At 46.2% G+C, this 17,064-nt stretch overlaps 1 pseudogene; it reads right to left on the bottom strand.

Annotated features, from left to right (window-relative positions):
- LOC143562302 (protein arginine N-methyltransferase PRMT10-like) lies at positions 1-16,654 on the bottom strand (annotated as a pseudogene).
- Positions 16,655-17,064: the final 410 nt, after the last annotated feature.

Genomic DNA, 17,064 nt, shown 5'->3' with positions numbered 1-17,064 from the left:
ATATCAAATTAAGATTTGAGTTCGATCAAGAATCATAACGACTGGAGGTCAGGTGCGCTCTGGCAGCGATAGGTGGTGAAAAGACAAAAATACCCTCATAAATTGTACCACCGACAAAATTAAGTTTTGAGTTCCATAAAGAATCATGTTATCAAATGGTGGCCGGGTATGCTCTGGCGGTGATAGGTGGTAAAAAGACAAAAATACCCTCATATGACATTAAAGGTTTACAACTAACTCGGAGTTTTACATCAAGCAAAAGCATCGAAAACAAAAATACCTGATATCATACAACATAACTTACATGAAAAAATAACATTTTTCATGCTGGTTTCATCATAAATTAATTCAGTCTTTTAAAGTATAATGTCATAACCAACCTTTGAAATGTTGTAGTCGTTTTGTTCGGCTTCATTCTATATAGAACTTGTTTCTGACAGGTGGCTGTGTCTTACCAGACGACAACTTAATTTCATAGCTGAGATCAACGTTCATTAACCGATGATTTTCTTCAGATCGAGTCATTGAAAAGTCAACAACAATCTCATTCCCCTCGGTTACTCGAACAGGAGGATGCAAAAGGAAGACCTGCATAAAAAAACAAAGCCAAATTATTTATATATTTTTTTTATCAGTGATTCATAATTCTTTGTTGCAAATTTTATTTACAAATGTGTATGTTAAAAACATTTAAAAGTTTTTTAATTAAACTAATTTGTGCATATGTTTTTTCGGTCTATATTCGTAACTAAATATCATGAGAAATGAATAATTTTTTTTTTTTAATTTTAAAGACTGGAAAAATGAATAATTTTATTCTCTAACCTGTTGACCCCAATGTGTACCGTCATCGACGCTCGGAGCCATGGTCAACTCAACTTCACACTCAGCAGGATTCTCCTTTCTTCCCTATAATCATAAATATTAATTATATAAAAATCGGTTTATTGATCATTGAAGACGAATGAAAAATACTCACTTTAAAATGAACATCAAACCAGCCACCAAAACCGCATAACCTCGTATCCTCTTTAATAACTGTTGACGAAACGCTAGCTTCTACTTTAAGGATGTCTTCAACGGTAACCGTTTAAACAATCAATCTCCTTTAAAATTGCAGCAGTTCCAACTACTTGATTTGGATGAAGGTTATTCCACACTGAATTCTACACCATCAAGATCATTTTCAAAAAATGTTTAAAAATTATTTAATTAAACAGATTTTTTTTTAAAAGTTCCACTTTCCAACCTGCAAGTAGTACTTTTTTTGCTCTTCAGAAAACGGTTTTGTTAAAACACTCATATCAACGCCGTAATCAGATTTGGTTTCGGTAACGAAACTGCGCCAATCGTCCATACTTCCTTCATAATCACTCATTTTATGATCCGCTAATCCGGACCTAATCGGTGCCAACCACATACGAGCATGGCTTGGATACCTGCAAATTAAAACCGATCCGTAACCAAAAATAACCAAAAAATTCAAGCTCAAATGGTTAAACCGAAACCGAACAGTTTTCAAAAAAAATTTCGGTTTTTGGTTCGTTTTTAGCCAAAAACCGACCCATGCATACCCTAACGACAATATCTAACATTTATAAAATATGAAAATTTGTAAAATTACTTACATAACTCCAGTAGGTTTCAGCCATCGATCACGGGCACAAATAACCGAATCGAACATGGATTCACGCGGAAGAAAATATCCCATCCACTCGGATATTATTACATCAACTGTTCATTAATTATAGTTCATAAGTATTCAATATTATAAAATGAAAAAAAAATAAGTAAAAAATATATATAATTATATGATATTAACCTTTTTCAGGCAAAGTTATGTCTTCAATCGAGCCCTCGATCACTTCAACGACATCATGAAGGTTGTTTGCTTTCACAAGCTCGCGCGCGTGGTCAGCCATTTTAGTAGCTTCAACTGCATATACCTTCTTTGCCCCTGCTTGAGCTGACCAAATTGCTAAAATGCCACTGCCTGTTCCTACATCCAACACGGTCTTCACCATGGAATAATAACCATTTTAGTTCCAGTTTCAAATATTCCAACACAAATTTAAAGCTTATTATCATAAGAAAGCTACATAATAATTTGTGGTTTGAAGGTTGCATCAAACACATTGGTCTAAAGAATCAAAGATAGCATAAAATTAAAATCGAAGATAGTCATAATAATTTGACTCGTATGACCATTCTTCGCGCTATCATACGTATGATGTGACAGGCTCTGGTGTGTGGAGTAGAGTCACGTTAGTATAGTGTACATGCTATTTGCATTTACACAAAAGGTCAATCATATTTAATTCTTTGAATATAAACCTTTAACATCTTAAAATCTAATGCATGACAATATGACATGTAACAATGTTCATATGGGCATCATGACAAAGAAGAAATGAACACACGGATCGTATGAGTGGCAAATCATACGACTCGTATGATGTTTCTAACTGGCAAATAAAAGATGGATGTGATCATTGACCAAGTCATACAACCCGTATGACCATTTTTCACCCTATCATATAGCTTGTATAATGTGGCATGTTTTGGTGTGTAAACTTGATTTGACTTCATGAAAACCTTATGATGTCGAGTGGTGTTTGTCTAGGACCCTAAGGGGTGGAAACGAGTTACTCGAGACCATTTTCACACTATCATATAGCAGCTAGTGAGCTACTCGAGATCGGCTCGCCAAAGACTCAAGCCCGAGCTTCATATATCGAACTCAAGTTGACTCGCGAGCCTAAATAAGCTTTTTATTTATATAACGTGTATTTAATAAATTTATATAACAACTATTATTATATATAAGCATATGATAAAATGGAAGAAATAAAATATATCATATATAAAAGTACAATTATATATGCAAACCATTATAAAAATATATAAATGATAAAATTTAACAAATAATAAACGAACCGAGCCCAAGCCAAGCTAGAGCTTTAGAAAGACAGATTGAAACAAGTTGAGCTTGAGCTTGAGCCCTCTTTAACTTACGCAAGCCTAGCTCGAGCCTAACCGAGCCCGGGCTCGGCTCAGCTTATTTACACCCCTATCACTTACGACTTTTTCTTTAATCTTATCACCTCTCTCTTTAATCATTTATAAAAAGGTAAAACAAAATTGCACTTTTACATATACATGTGTATATAGAGTATCCATGTGTAGTACATTTAGACAAAATAAAAATATCTATGCTATACTCTTTAAAAAATAAATCTTTTAAGTATTTAAGTATATTAAAACCTAATACATTCGCGCCGGGGAGGGGGGGGGGTACAAACTCAAAATGTATTGACAAATTCATAAATGGGGGGGGGCTCAGATTTTCGGTCGAAGACGGGTAAATTTACACTAGTGCGCAAAAAAACAAGGGGGGGACCCTGGGCGCTCACTAAGCTTCGTCAATGCTAAAAAGGTACTCCTAGAATAATAAGCTCCTGTCCTTTCCAATGTGGCCCGACAACCCGATAGGCATGGACAAAGCTTATTGAGAGGCAGAGGGGTGGGCCCGGGCCCCCTCTTTTTTTGCTTAGTAGTCTAAATTAGCTCGTTTTTCGGCCAAAAAAATGTATACGTAATGTGAATATACCCGTTTTCGGCCGACAATTTGAGCCCACCTCCCCGGTGTTTTCTTCCAAGCTTCGCCACTGCCAATAGGCCCGGATTTTTAATTTTTTTTTAATTATACATATTTTTTTTGAATAAAATTTGTATTCTCCCAACTAATTTTAGGGGCAGCTTGCTTATCTGTCACTTCATTGTAAATCGTTTGGATGTTTTTATCGATAAGATAAAACTACATCTTATTTTGACTTGATATTCAATAAAAAAAATAAAAAATTTAAGGCTCAAACTTGAAGAGGTAGGTCCCAGCAGAGCCCAGTTGGACCCGCAAGACTCACCTAAAACAGGGACGTCTGCGCAGTGACCAACTGCTCCAGCAGGACCCACCATGCTCAAAGAACCTTACGCGCAGTACGCCAGCTGTACCCGCAAGGAAAGCCTCCCAATGGTGAAGTACCCCGCCTGTTCCCGCAGCTGCGGATACAAGCCATCAGGGAAGGCTACCCGCACTAACAGCAAGGCTACACGCACAAGGTGTTAGCTACTTCAGTAGTCACATGAAGGAATGAGCAAGGCGGGAATGCTCCCGCCCAAGTGAGCCAGTCTGTATGCTTCTGGAAGGTCTTTCGTACTATACCTACTAAGGTATGGGCGGAACAGACAAATTGACCAGAGCAGCCCATGAACCAATCACAGGGTGACAGCTCACCGACAACAATACGAGGAGGAGCACCCTCTAGTACTGTTTGTCACTATTAGCCGCTGCCTACTCACCAACCCTTACGAGGGGACGTGCGCAGCCTACAGTTGGTGGAACAGTGCGTAGCCGGCAGTAAAGGAACAGTATACAGCCGACCTTATTACTGTTGGCCGTAACCTATCCACCAACCAGCATGGCCTGTGCATAGTCCACTGTTGGTAGAACAGGAATACTATTCAGCCGGCTGTACCTGCTTGGAAACCTACCCTCGGCTATAAATACTCCAACACCTTGGAATGGTAAGGACATCATCTGATATCTCAATCTTATCTAGCAATCTCTTAATATACACTTATATTCAGAGCAATCTAGTCTGATTCTCACGCCGGAGGGTGGTCACAAGGAGGAACCCCCCCTTCTCAGTGACGAGCTTACGGTGTCTGTTTTGCAGGTCCCCTGAAGAACAACCTTCTCTGCTGGACCTCATCCATGGGAAACATTACTTAACCCCCAGATTATCTATAATCTGTCCAGGGTTCACTTAGTGTTTCTTCATTGGCGCCATCCGTGCATAAAAGCTAGAACTAATTTAGTTTTTTCAAAATTTCTGAAGAAATGGTTAACGTTACTCCGGTCCCAAGGCCAGTAACCGACCAAGAAACCCCGGTAACCACAACCCCAGCAACTGGGGGGAACACCGGCGGTTACACAAATCTTACGAACACTACCCCGACTACCCAAGCCGGGGCAAGTGCAGTAAATATTCCACTGGGGTTCACTGATGCCCAGTTGGAAAAACGAACGAGGGCCCCTCGCCAAACACTAGATCAAGTGAAGGCGTGGGCCGAAGCACGCCAAAGAGAGTTCCAAGCTGAATTGGATGAACGCTTGCGTTCAGTTCAACAGGCTGACGAATTCGGCAGTACTCGCCAACAGCTCAACATGAACAGCGAGTGCGAGTACTCAGACGAGGAAAGAGAAGAATCCGATACCGACGCAAACCCTCGCCATAAGGCGAAAGGGAAGCGTAAGGAAACGGACTTCCAGCCAAAAAGGAATTTTGGGGAAGCTTTTAAACCAACAAATGCGGAGAGAAACCCGCGTGACTTCTCAAAAACCTTTAGGCCAACTGCTACAAATGCAGGACAGTCAAAGTTTGCAAGGGACATTGCGGAAGCAATCGCCCCGAGAAGTGCCAAACAAATGTCTAACATTGGCACTTATGATGGTCTATCCGACCCAGACGACCACCTGAACAGATTCATTGCGGGGGCAACCGTCAGTAACTGGACGGAACCCACGTGGTGTTATATGTTCCAGATGACTCTAGTTGGAGTAGCCAGGGCATGGTTCGATCGTTTGCCGGTCCACCACATATATGACTGGGCGGACTTTCAGAACAAGTTCAGCCAGCACTTCAGCCAACAGAGGAAATACACTGAGGAACAGTGGACGATCCTCAACTGCGTTAGAGAGGAGGATGAATCTTTATTAGACTTCATCACCCGCTTCAACTCCAAAAAGCTAAGTCTCGGCAACGTAAGTGAAGATCTTGTTCGCGCCGCTTTCATCCAAGGCGCCGAATACCCGGAGCTTATCCGCACATTGACGGGTAAGGATGGCATGCCATCAACATGGGATGCCATCATGACGGCGGCCAAGCGCTTTGCCGAGACGGAGAAGCAACTGGGAAGGGACCTTCCCCAGAGTACACACCTCTACACGCAGAGGACAAGAGAGAACAATGTCCGGATCGCCCGGCAGAACAAAAAGAGGAAGCTAGGTATCTGGCAGTCAAGGGTAAACTTTGACACCTCATCCAGCTCTCGCCCTCTTGTCGGCGGAAGAGATCGCACACACCCTTCAAGCCAAAAGCACCGGTGGACGCCACTCACCAAAAGCGTCACGGAGATATTTGCCACTGAAAAGCTACCGTGGCCAAAAGCTCCAGTGATCCGGCACCGACCTAATGCGGATCAGAGCAAATCCTGTGACATCCACGGGACAAAAGGTCACGGTACGGAAGAGTGTACATCCTTGAAGGATATTATTGAAGCATTCGTCAAGGATGGAAGACTGGCACACCTGGTGGCATCAATCAAGAAGGGAGGACGGAACGACAACCGGTACCGAGGCAACGGACGAAAGCCCGTTGACATCAGCATCAACATGGTTCATGGTAGCATCAGAGGAAGAAAAAGGCGAACGCCAGAACCATGTGCGTGGAAGGAAGCTGAGGTGCGCTTCACGCGAGTGCCAGGAGGACCCAGCAAAGAAGGCCCTATCGTCATCAAAAGCCAGCTGGGGCACTACATCACCTCCCGCACTCTTGCTGACAACGGCGCATCGTCGACGGTGATGTACAGGCAGTTCTTCGACAAGCTTGATGACGAAGACAAGAAACGCCTGGAAACGATCTGCGCATCGATGGAAGGGTTTGATGGCAGCACAAACACCCCCCTGGGTATCCTATCTTTCCCTGTCACTCTTACGGATGGGAAGCACTCCCGCACTGAAGATGTGGACTTTGTCGTGATGAGGAAGCCACACCACACATACGACATTCTCTTCGGGAGAGACGGGATGGCAAGATTCAACGCCGTGGTATCCTCAGTCCACGGCATGATGGGATGGCCAACAGCTGAAGGTGTAGCGATGATCACCGGCATTCCCCAGGTATGCATCGCATCTGTCTCATCTAAACCCAAACCAAAGATGGCTAAACCAACCATCACCGAACCAGAAAGATGGGCCTTCAACGGCAAGTACCCGGACCAGGCCGTCACCATTGGCCCAACAATTGTTGATCCCACACGCACCTTACTTAAGCGCTTGTTACAAAGGAACGCCGACATCTTCGCGTGGACACCAGCTGACATGACTGGTGTACCCCGGGGTAAGGCAGAGCATAAGCTCAAATGCGATCCGGCTGTCACGCCGATCGTACAAAAGCGCAGAGTAATGGGGCCAGAACAAACTAACTCGTGTAGAACCCAAGTCAAGGAACTCCTTGACGCAGGCATCGTACGCGTTAGTAGATATCAAACTTGGGTTGCAAATCCCGTTATGGTACCGAAGAATGACAAACAATGGCGCATGTGCATAGATTTCAAAGATTTGAACAAAGCATGCCCCAAAGATTGTTATCCGTTACCTGAAATTGATCTTAAGGTGGATTCGTTGACACCATTCCGCCTTAAATGCTTCCTGGATGCGTATAAGGGGTACCATCAAATCCACATGGCCGTTGATGATCAGGACAAAACCGCTTTTCGGACGCCCGATGGCACATTTTGTTATCAAATGATGCCATTCGGACTTAAGAATGCCGGGTCCACATACCAACGTCTGATGGACAAAGAGTTTCATTCCCAAATTGGGAGGAACTTGGAAGTCTACATGGATGACTTGGTCATCAAAAGCCCTGACCCAGAAGCGATGTTGAAAGACATCGAAGAAACTTTCAACACGCTCAGGAAGATAAACATGAAGCTCAACCCGAGCAAGTGTGCCTTTGGAATGGAAGAAGGGAAGTTCTTGGGGGTCATCGTCACTAAAGATGGCTTCAGAGCGAACCCTGAAAAGGTCGAAGCCATTATCAAAATGGAATCACCTACTACCATCAAACAGGCTCAGACACTTAATGGACGATTAGTGGCACTTAATCGCTTTTTGGCAAACCACGCGGATAAGTCGTTTCCATTCGTGTCAACATTGAGAAACTGTTTAAAGAAAACGCACTTCCGCTGGACACCTGAAACGGAAGCAGCTTTTCAGGAGATTCGGTCACGCTTGATCGAACTCCCAACGCTGACAGCACCAAAAGCGGGAGAGGAATTAATCCTATACCTTTCCGCAACTGATAGAGCAACCGGGGCAGTCCTGCTAGTAGAACGAAAAGGCATCCAGATGCCTATCTACTATGTTAGCCGTGTCCTAACAGACGTAGAAACCCGGTACTCTACCCTAGAAAAATTAGTCTTAGCACTAATACACGCTTCACGCAGGCTAAGACGATATTTCCAGGGTCACCCAATCACCATTCTCTCAAACTTCAAACTTGCAAACGTTCTAGGCAAACCCGAGTTATCGGGACGCCTAGCCAAATGGGCAATTGAGTTGGGGGAATACGCGATAAAGTATAAGCCAAGACCAGCCATAAAAGGCCAGGTTCTGGCCGACTTTATTGCGGAAGTGCCTACATCGCGGGAAAAAGAGTGCCAGGAAGAGGCTCAACCCTCTCCAGCACAAGACATCAATGATGTCTGGCGACTCTACACTGATGGAGCAGCCAGTAACGAAGGTTCAGGCGCAGGGCTAAAGCTAACCAACCCAGCAGGCCAAGAATACACTTACGCTATTCGACTGGATTTTCCAAGTACGAATAACGAAGCCGAATATGAGGCATTCTTGGCTGGGCTGAGAATTGCGCGTAAGATGGGGGTGAAAAACTTGGAAGCCCACGTGGATTCCATGTTGGTAGCTAATCAAATCAACGGGACGTACACGGCCGTGAACGACACAATGGCCCTGTACCTCGCACAAGCAAAATCCCTTATGCGCGATTTCAATGACTGCAAAGTCATACACGTCAAGCGAAGTGAAAACAAATCTGCGGATGCGTTAAGCAAGCTTGCATCATTAGCCTTCACCCACTTAGGAAAGGATATCCGCATTGAACTTCTCCAGACACCATCGGTCCCGCACAAGGAAATTTGTGTCATCCAAACAGGCACGGAAACGTGGATGACACCAATAATAAAATACCTTGCGGCAGGTACACTACCGGAGTCCAAAACACAGGCAAGAAAACTACGCTGTAAAGCACTGAATTATCAACTCATCGATGACATCCTTTACAGACGTAACTTTCTTGGCCCACTCTTAAGATGCGTGGACAACCAAGATGCTGACTACCTCCTAAGGGAAGTACACGAAGGCATCTGTGGAGTACACGCAGGTCCCCGCGCGGTTGTTGCCAAGCTAAACAACGCGGGATACTTTTGGCCGGGGATGCATACGGATGCACTGGCATACATCAGAAAATGCAGGTCTTGCCAGCTTTACGCACCCAACACGCACCGCCCGAAGAATGAACTTGTTCCAGTCACTTCTTCATGGCCATTTCAGAAGTGGGCCATCGATGTGACAGGCCCATTTCCTACAGCAGCAGGAAATGTTCAGTTCCTTGTGGTAGCCATCGACTACTTCACCAAGTGGATAGAAGCAAAACCTCTAGCCCAAACAACCGCAAAACATATCAAAAAATTTATTTGGGAATTTATTATTTGTCGTTTTGGACTTCCACAGAATTTGGTGAGCGATAACGGCACCAACTTTGCTGACAAGAAGCTACAACAATGGCTGAAAGAACTTCAAATCACCCACACCTTTACCTCAGTGGCACACCCGCAAGGTAATGGTGAGGTGGAAAGAGCAAACAAGAGCATCGTCGAAGGCATCAAGAAAAGACTCTTGGAACACAGATCCGGTTGGGTGGACGAGCTTCCGCACTTCCTTTGGGCAAACAGAACGCTGAAGAAGGCCAGTACGGGAGAAACCCCGTTCAGCCTCACTTATGGCACTGAAGCCATGGTCCCAGTCGAGATTGGTTTACCCTCACCAAGGGTCTTGATTCAGCCAGAAGACAATGATGCGGAAAGACGGTTAGACCTTATGCTAACCGAGGAACGCAGAGACTTAGCCGCAGTGCGTGAAGAGAACTACAAGCGACAGTACTACAACACGCGGGTAAAACTCTGCAACTTCAAAATAGGAGACTACATACTGCGTAACAACGAGGCTTCGAACCAAGAACGCCCAGGAAAGCTGGCCCCGGTCTGGGAAGGGCCATACATTATCAAAGAAGTCCTGGGAAAGGGCGCATACCGGCTCGAAAGGCTCGATGGCACTCCCATCCCAAGAACATGGAATGGAGCTCAATTACGCAAATGTTATATGTAGATCAATTCCAAAACTTGTAAAGAAAAGGCCTAGAGCCACTTCTAATGGAAATGATTCTCCTTTCATAATGTGTTAACTTTACCTTTATACTTACGAACTTCCCACACTGGTGCCGGTATTCACCGCATGAATGGGGAAGAAGTAAGTCGTTACGTGTGGAAGGCGGCAAAACCCGCATAAACACGTTAAAAATAAGGAAAACCTACACGCAGGTCAGATGTAAGTAAAGTTTAGCCATCCTTGTAAGTGCAAGTGACGGTCCTACCCGCACAATCACGAACAAGGAAGCAAAACTTCAACCTATCATCTACCACGTTCAAAGGTTATCCTAAAAAGGATAAGGAAAACCTACACGCAGGTCAGATGGTAAAGTTTAGCCATCCTACTACGTGCAAGTGACGGTCTTACCCGCACAATCACGGAAGAGGAAGCAAAACTTCACACCTATCTACCACGTTCAAAGGTTAACTTATCCTCAAAAGATGAGGAAAACCTACACGCAGGTCAGATGGTAAAGTTTAGCCATCCTACTACGTGCAAGTGACGGTCTTACCCGCACAATCACGGAAGAGGAAGCAAAACTTCACACCTATCTTCCACGTTCAAAGGTTAACTTATCCTCAAAAGATGAGGAAAACCTACACGCAGGTCAGATGGTAAAGTTTAGCCATCCTACTACGTGTAAGTGACGGTCCTACCCGCACAATCACGAAGAGGAAGCAAAACTTCACACCTATCTACCACGTTCAAAGGTTAACTTATTCTAAACACTTGGAAAATTGCTAATTTAAACTAAAATATGCAAGTCATATAACGTTTATAAAGCAAGGAATCCAATAAAAGAAACGGTCTTACCCGCACAAAAGATTTATATTTCATAAATATTCGTTACAAGAATGGCCGGGTAACTACCCGCCTACAAGAGTAAATCTATACAACTATATCTATCCTAGCAGCGGGAAGGGATCTTCAGGATCAGGCTTCAGGGCCACTTCCACTTGGACCAGCCCCATCAGTAGAGCGTGGCAGTTCAAGGAAAGCTCTGAGGATAGCTAGCCCGTCATCAGCAGCAGCAACTTCATTCACCTTCTCCACCACTGGATGCGGGAAGGCGGCGTATTGATTTACTGCTTGGTCGTATACAGCTTCGGTATCTACATTGAATAAAGGGAAGTTGGAAGGCGGGATGCCTTTCTCAACGAACCCTAGACCAAGCAGAAAGCCGGCCTTTTCCCCATCCTCGTGAGAAGCGTTGAGGGCTGCGCTCATAGCATCGTCGTAAGATGTCTCTGAGAAGACCCGATGCACAACCTACAAAAGAAAATATACAAGTGAAACCTTTTCTATTTACAAAGAAAAGCGTAAAGACATGAAAACATACCTGAGACAACGCTTCTCGAAGAAGCCATTCCTTGGCATCCAGAGCTTCTTGGAGGGCAGCTTGAGCTTCGTTACGGGCGCGTTCGGCTTCACTCTTGTTGAGGTTGGCAAGCAACACCTCTTTAGCCGCAGCCTCTTCGACGCCCTTTAGCTTACGCTCGGTATGGTCAAGCACCCCCCTCTGGTCCAGGATTTCTTGAAGCTTCTTAGCATCCTCCATTGCCAAGGCATCATGAGCCTGCTGGAGAGCCTCTAATTTTGCTTTAAGCTCTTCATTCTCCACGCGTAGAGGCTCAGCAACAGCTTCAGCCTTGGTGGCCCTCTCGGTTGCGTTCCTCGCAGTTTCCTTAGCCAGCCGAAGCTGTTCATTAACAGCTTGGGCAGCCTTGGAACGGGCCTCGAGTCGAGCCTGAACTTCAACCTCAAGGGCCTTGAAGGCCTTCTCCTTCTCCGCAGCCGCTGCGGAGAGTTTTTGGTTCTCCTCCCGGATAGCCCGCGCCTGAGCTACTTCTTTAGCGCGAGCTGCTTTTAACTTGTCGTTTTCACGACAAAGCAGCTCGACGCGCGGCTGCATCCGGGCGAGGAGAACCCGAAGCTCATTGCTTAGCCTACCCTCTTGGTAGCTAGCCATGGCTTCCCCCAACGCACCACTGGGAGCAGCGTGACGAGCCCATTCCACGCACTCCACAGGGGTACGAAGGGTTGTTCCTCGGCGTATGTTCCATCGCGGAACATACACTTCATTGGAATCCGACACTGCAGAAAACAAAAAGCAGTTAGGAAAAGATGATAAAAAATATATGTGAAAAAGGGCCAAAGGAACCCTACGCACCTGTAGGGTCAATAACAGGCCGATAGCCGCCGAACCCATCACCTGAACCCAAACGAAATCCATCCAAGAGGTCAGGCAGATGGGAAGGTGGCAAAGATTGGCGGGAAGCCCCATGCGTACCTGAGGGACCGGCCGCCGTGGCCGAGGGCGGGGGCATGGTAGCAGCCGCAGTGGTCGCCGCCGCGGTCGCTGCCGCGGAATCCGCAGCAATGGTAACCGCCGGCTCGGTGAATGATGCTGTAAAAATCGAACTCACGGCCGGCGGTGATGTCATCTCGACTGGAACAGTCGGCTCAAAGGAGTGAGCAACTGATCCAGCGGAAGCAGGCGCAGGCGCCTGGGTCGACGCCTCAGGTAGGCTGACCAAGCCTACCGTCATTGGCGGAGAGGTACTACTCGGCCCTTCACCCTGGAATGCGTCAACATCCACGCCTGCGTAAAGAAGAAAAGTGTTAAAAAGGATAAAGCTATGAAGATAAAAGCTGAAGGAAGTTGTACTTACGGGTTTTCTTGAGCCTGAAAGTACGAACGGGCGGGGATGAACCCGATGGAGCCGGCCTCTTTGCGCCGGTCACCGTCGTCTTCGTGGGCTCTCCGGAGGTGACAGTCGCAACCTCCGGAGCCGTGGTCTTATCACCACCGGGATTCCCCGCCACCTCCTCGCTCTCAGTCTCTGAGTCAGACAGAGGCACCGGATCGACAGTGGAGGCCACCTTCTCCTTTCCCTTCCCGCCGGCAGCCTTCTTCTTCCGCACCAACGGAGGACCATCTGCGGATTCCTCATCAGAACAGACAATTAGAGGAATTCCAGCAGAGGTTTCAACATTGAGGGGTCGAGGGTTGAAGAGCGCCTTACCTGGCCGCCTGGCGCTAAGGATCTCATGGCCTAGCGGATAGACCTCCACGAACCGATCCGCAGTTTGTTCGAGGATGGGCAACTCGTTCTCGTCAAGAGCGCGAGTACCCATCCGTACGGGAACGTCAGCCTCCCGCGGGTTAAGGAGCGACTTCAGGTTGTTCCCCTCTGAAATAAACAGAGAAAAAGTTAGAAGAAATTTAAAATCAACAAAAGGAAAGAAAGCATACTGTAAGGAACAGAGTTCGAACCGTATTCAAGGACGATCGGAACCTTCTGCACGTCCGCCGCCTTCCAGACCCGGCTCATCCCCAACATGACCATCCCGGACTCCGCAAACCGGTAAACCGGAGATTGGATCCGAGATATCCTCGAAAACCATTCCGCCTCCTGGTAGTTGGAGGCGTGAAGGCTTGGGAGAGCTTGCCCATTCTTAAACTTCATGGCAAGGGGAATGGCGCGAGCGGAGATAAAGAAGAACTCCCGCTTCCACGCGCGAAGACTGCGCTCGGTCGCGCAAATCTTTAAACCCTTAATACGGGTTGTCAGGGTATACCACCCCTGGATGCACCTCCAAGTGTAGAAGGTCATCAGGCGGTCAACATGGGGCTCGATGCCCAAAATCCGGCACACCCACTCGAAGTGGCGAATCTTGGCGATCGCCATGGGGTGCAGCTCGGTCAGATGAACACCGTGCCTCTCAAGGACACGGTAAACAAACTTTGTCAATGGGAACCTAAGATTCCCATAGACAAAGAATGCTGCATAAACCCCGATCTTGCCTCTGGGGGCATCGTACACAGTCTGATGGGGTTCAGGAAACTCAGGCTCGAGAGGATCGAGCATGAACTTCCTGACAACATACCGGTACAGATCGCCGGGCAGAGCACACTGGCACTCGCCAGCAGTACTCTTGTCATCGGCTGCAGACTCGAGATCACGTGAAGACATCTTGCAGAAAGAAGAAAACGATTTCGGGAAAATGCTTGCCTGAAAAGGTGAGTATTTGCCGGAAATCGCTAAGAAGAAGAAGAGAAGGGTGAAAGTGTGGATTACAAAGAGCCCTCTCCCCCTTTATATACTAATCGCAATTAATGCGATGAATTTAATGCGGAAGAGAGAGAAAACGAAGGTGCAATGAAACCACGACACGTGGCAAAAAGCAAGCTGGCAACAGCTGTTGACAGGACGCATACCATTAATTTCGCGGCCACGCGCCTGAAAAATCGCGCCCACGCGCCTGAAAAAGCGTCTGGAATGACCATGTACTGTCACGTCACCATAACTTCCTGCACGTCCTGACACAGTCAGAAGAAACCGTCGCACGACGTTTCAGATGTTTGGACTGTTCCTATCTTTCCACCAACTCTTCGAATTTCAAAATTCAAAATTCAAAAAGATTCAAGTGAGCGGGAAAATACCCCTTACCTTGGCAACCAAGTAACCGTAAGACGGACGCGGGTACAGTGTCAAGGCAAAACCCTTCACATACCTAGCACCCGCAGGGAATTGACGCCAGGAATACCTTGGAAATAAAGTAACCGTAAGACAAGTGCGGGTACAGTGTCAAGGCAAAACCCTTCACATACTTGGCACTCTGCAGGGAATCCAAACCAAGAAGGATCTTCTGGGCAATGCTTGCGGAAACGGGAATAACATCCCCGCATGACGGGAACGTCGAGAACTATATTGTTTGAAACTCCAAGATGGAATTGGTGGTTTTAGCATAATTGATCACTATGTTGAAAACTACCAAGACCCCATGGAGAATCCACACAAATGGGACTCAACGCTCCTGATGTGCGAGGAGGTTACAAACCTACCCGCTTCATACCCAAAGATCAAGCAGAAAAGTCGGGAATTTCTGCGTGACATCAGGAAAACCGCGGGAAGAATCACCACGGAAAACCTAAAAACTAAACCCTTTTCAAAACCCTTAGCTAAGTCCAAAAGTTCACCTCACTTATTAATAATTCATGAGAAGAACATTGGACTGGGGGGACTTGAAGAGGTAGGTCCCAGCAGAGCCCAGTTGGACCCGCAAAACTCACCTAAAACAGGGACGTCTGCGCAGTGACCAACTGCTCCAGCAGGACCCACCATGCTCAAAGAACCTTACGTGCAGTACGCCAGCTGTACCCGCAAGGAAAGCCTCCCAATGGTGAAGTACCCCGCCTGTTCCCGCAGCTGCGGATACAAGCCATCAGGGAAGGCTACCCGCACTAACAGCAAGGCTACACGCACAAGGTGTTAGCTACTTCAGTAGTCACATGAAGGAATGAGCAAGGCGGGAATGCTCCCGCCCAAGTGAGCCAGTCCGTATGCTTCTGGAAGGTCTTTCGTACTATACCTACTAACGTATGGGCGGAACAGACAAATTGACTAGAGCAGCCCATGAACCAATCACAGGGTGACAGCTCACCGACAACAATACGAGGAGGAGCACCCTCTAGTACTGTTTGTCACTATTAGCCGCTGCCTACTCACCAACCCTTACGAGGGGACGTGCGCAGCCTACAGTTGGTGGAACAGTGCGTAGCCGGCAGTAAAGGAACAGTATACAGCCGACCTTATTACTGTTGGCCGTAACCTATCCACCAACCAGCATGGCCTGTGCATAGTCCACTGTTGGTAGAACAGGAATACTATTCAGCCGGCTGTACCTGCTTGGAAACCTACCCTCGGCTATAAATACTCCAACACCTTGGAATGGTAAGGACATCATCTGATATCTCAATCTTATCTAGCAATCTCTTAATATACACTTATATTCAGAGCAATCTAGTCTGATTCTCACGCCGGAGGGTGGTCACAAGGAGGAACCCCCCCTTCTCAGTGACGAGCTTACGGTGTCTGTTTTGCAGGTCCCCTGAAGAACAACCTTCTCTGCTGGACCTCATCCGTGGGAAACATTACTTAACCCCCAGATTATCTATAATCTGTCCAGGGTTCACTTAGTGTTTCTTCAAAACTTTATTCGCCTTTGGCCCAAAAACATTTAACGATTCTGGGAGACGGCCCTATACACAGACATTATCAAAAACCAAATTAACATATCATATAACAGCAACTCAGCAAGCAAATAAGTAGTCACTAGACAGATATGATGGAAATAATGAGTAAAGATACATACTTTACCAATGAAGTGATGTTTATTGTTGAAGACAGAGTTGTAATAAGCGTCCATACGAACACGGTCAGAGAGCATCTCTTTCTGGTGGTAAAGAAAGGCGTAGGTGCAGAAATAGTTTGCAAAGTCAACGCCTTTGTCAACGCCATTGCTGCTGCTATTGCTGTTGCTGCCGCCGTTGTTGTTGTTGTTAATTCTGCTGCCCATTTGAGTAATATTATTATTATGGAGGGAGATGGTGTTTGGAAGAATGAGGTGAAAGAAAGAGGGAAGATTTATGTGTGTATGGGGCACAAGGGGTATGGGCCACGTCAGGAAATATCAGGGGTATTTTAGTCATTTATGAGAAAACTAACAACCGGTTAAAAGAACATAAATGGCCGTTAATAGTTAAACTGGTTAAAATTGTTAAACGATGTTTTCATAACCGGATCGGACGGTCAACCGGTCGGACAACCGGTTCACCGGCCGAACAACTTTCGTCCAAAAATGGCGGTAGGGCTGAAAAAACATTTTTTCACAAAAATATATTTGTTTTCATGGTAAACTATTTCAACCGTTCTCTAAAAACGATCAAACTGCACGGAACCGGGCCGGTCCGTTCCGGTTTCAACAAC

The sequence above is a fragment of the Bidens hawaiensis genome, unplaced genomic scaffold (assembly GCF_021521415.1).
Source record: "Bidens hawaiensis isolate Kalapana, Puna unplaced genomic scaffold, B.hawaiensis_p1.1 tig00020924_1, whole genome shotgun sequence".
Classification (NCBI taxonomy): Eukaryota; Viridiplantae; Streptophyta; class Magnoliopsida; order Asterales; family Asteraceae; genus Bidens; species Bidens hawaiensis.
Note: the sequence above shows the minus strand (reverse complement) of the source record. Positions and strands in the feature narration are given on the sequence as shown.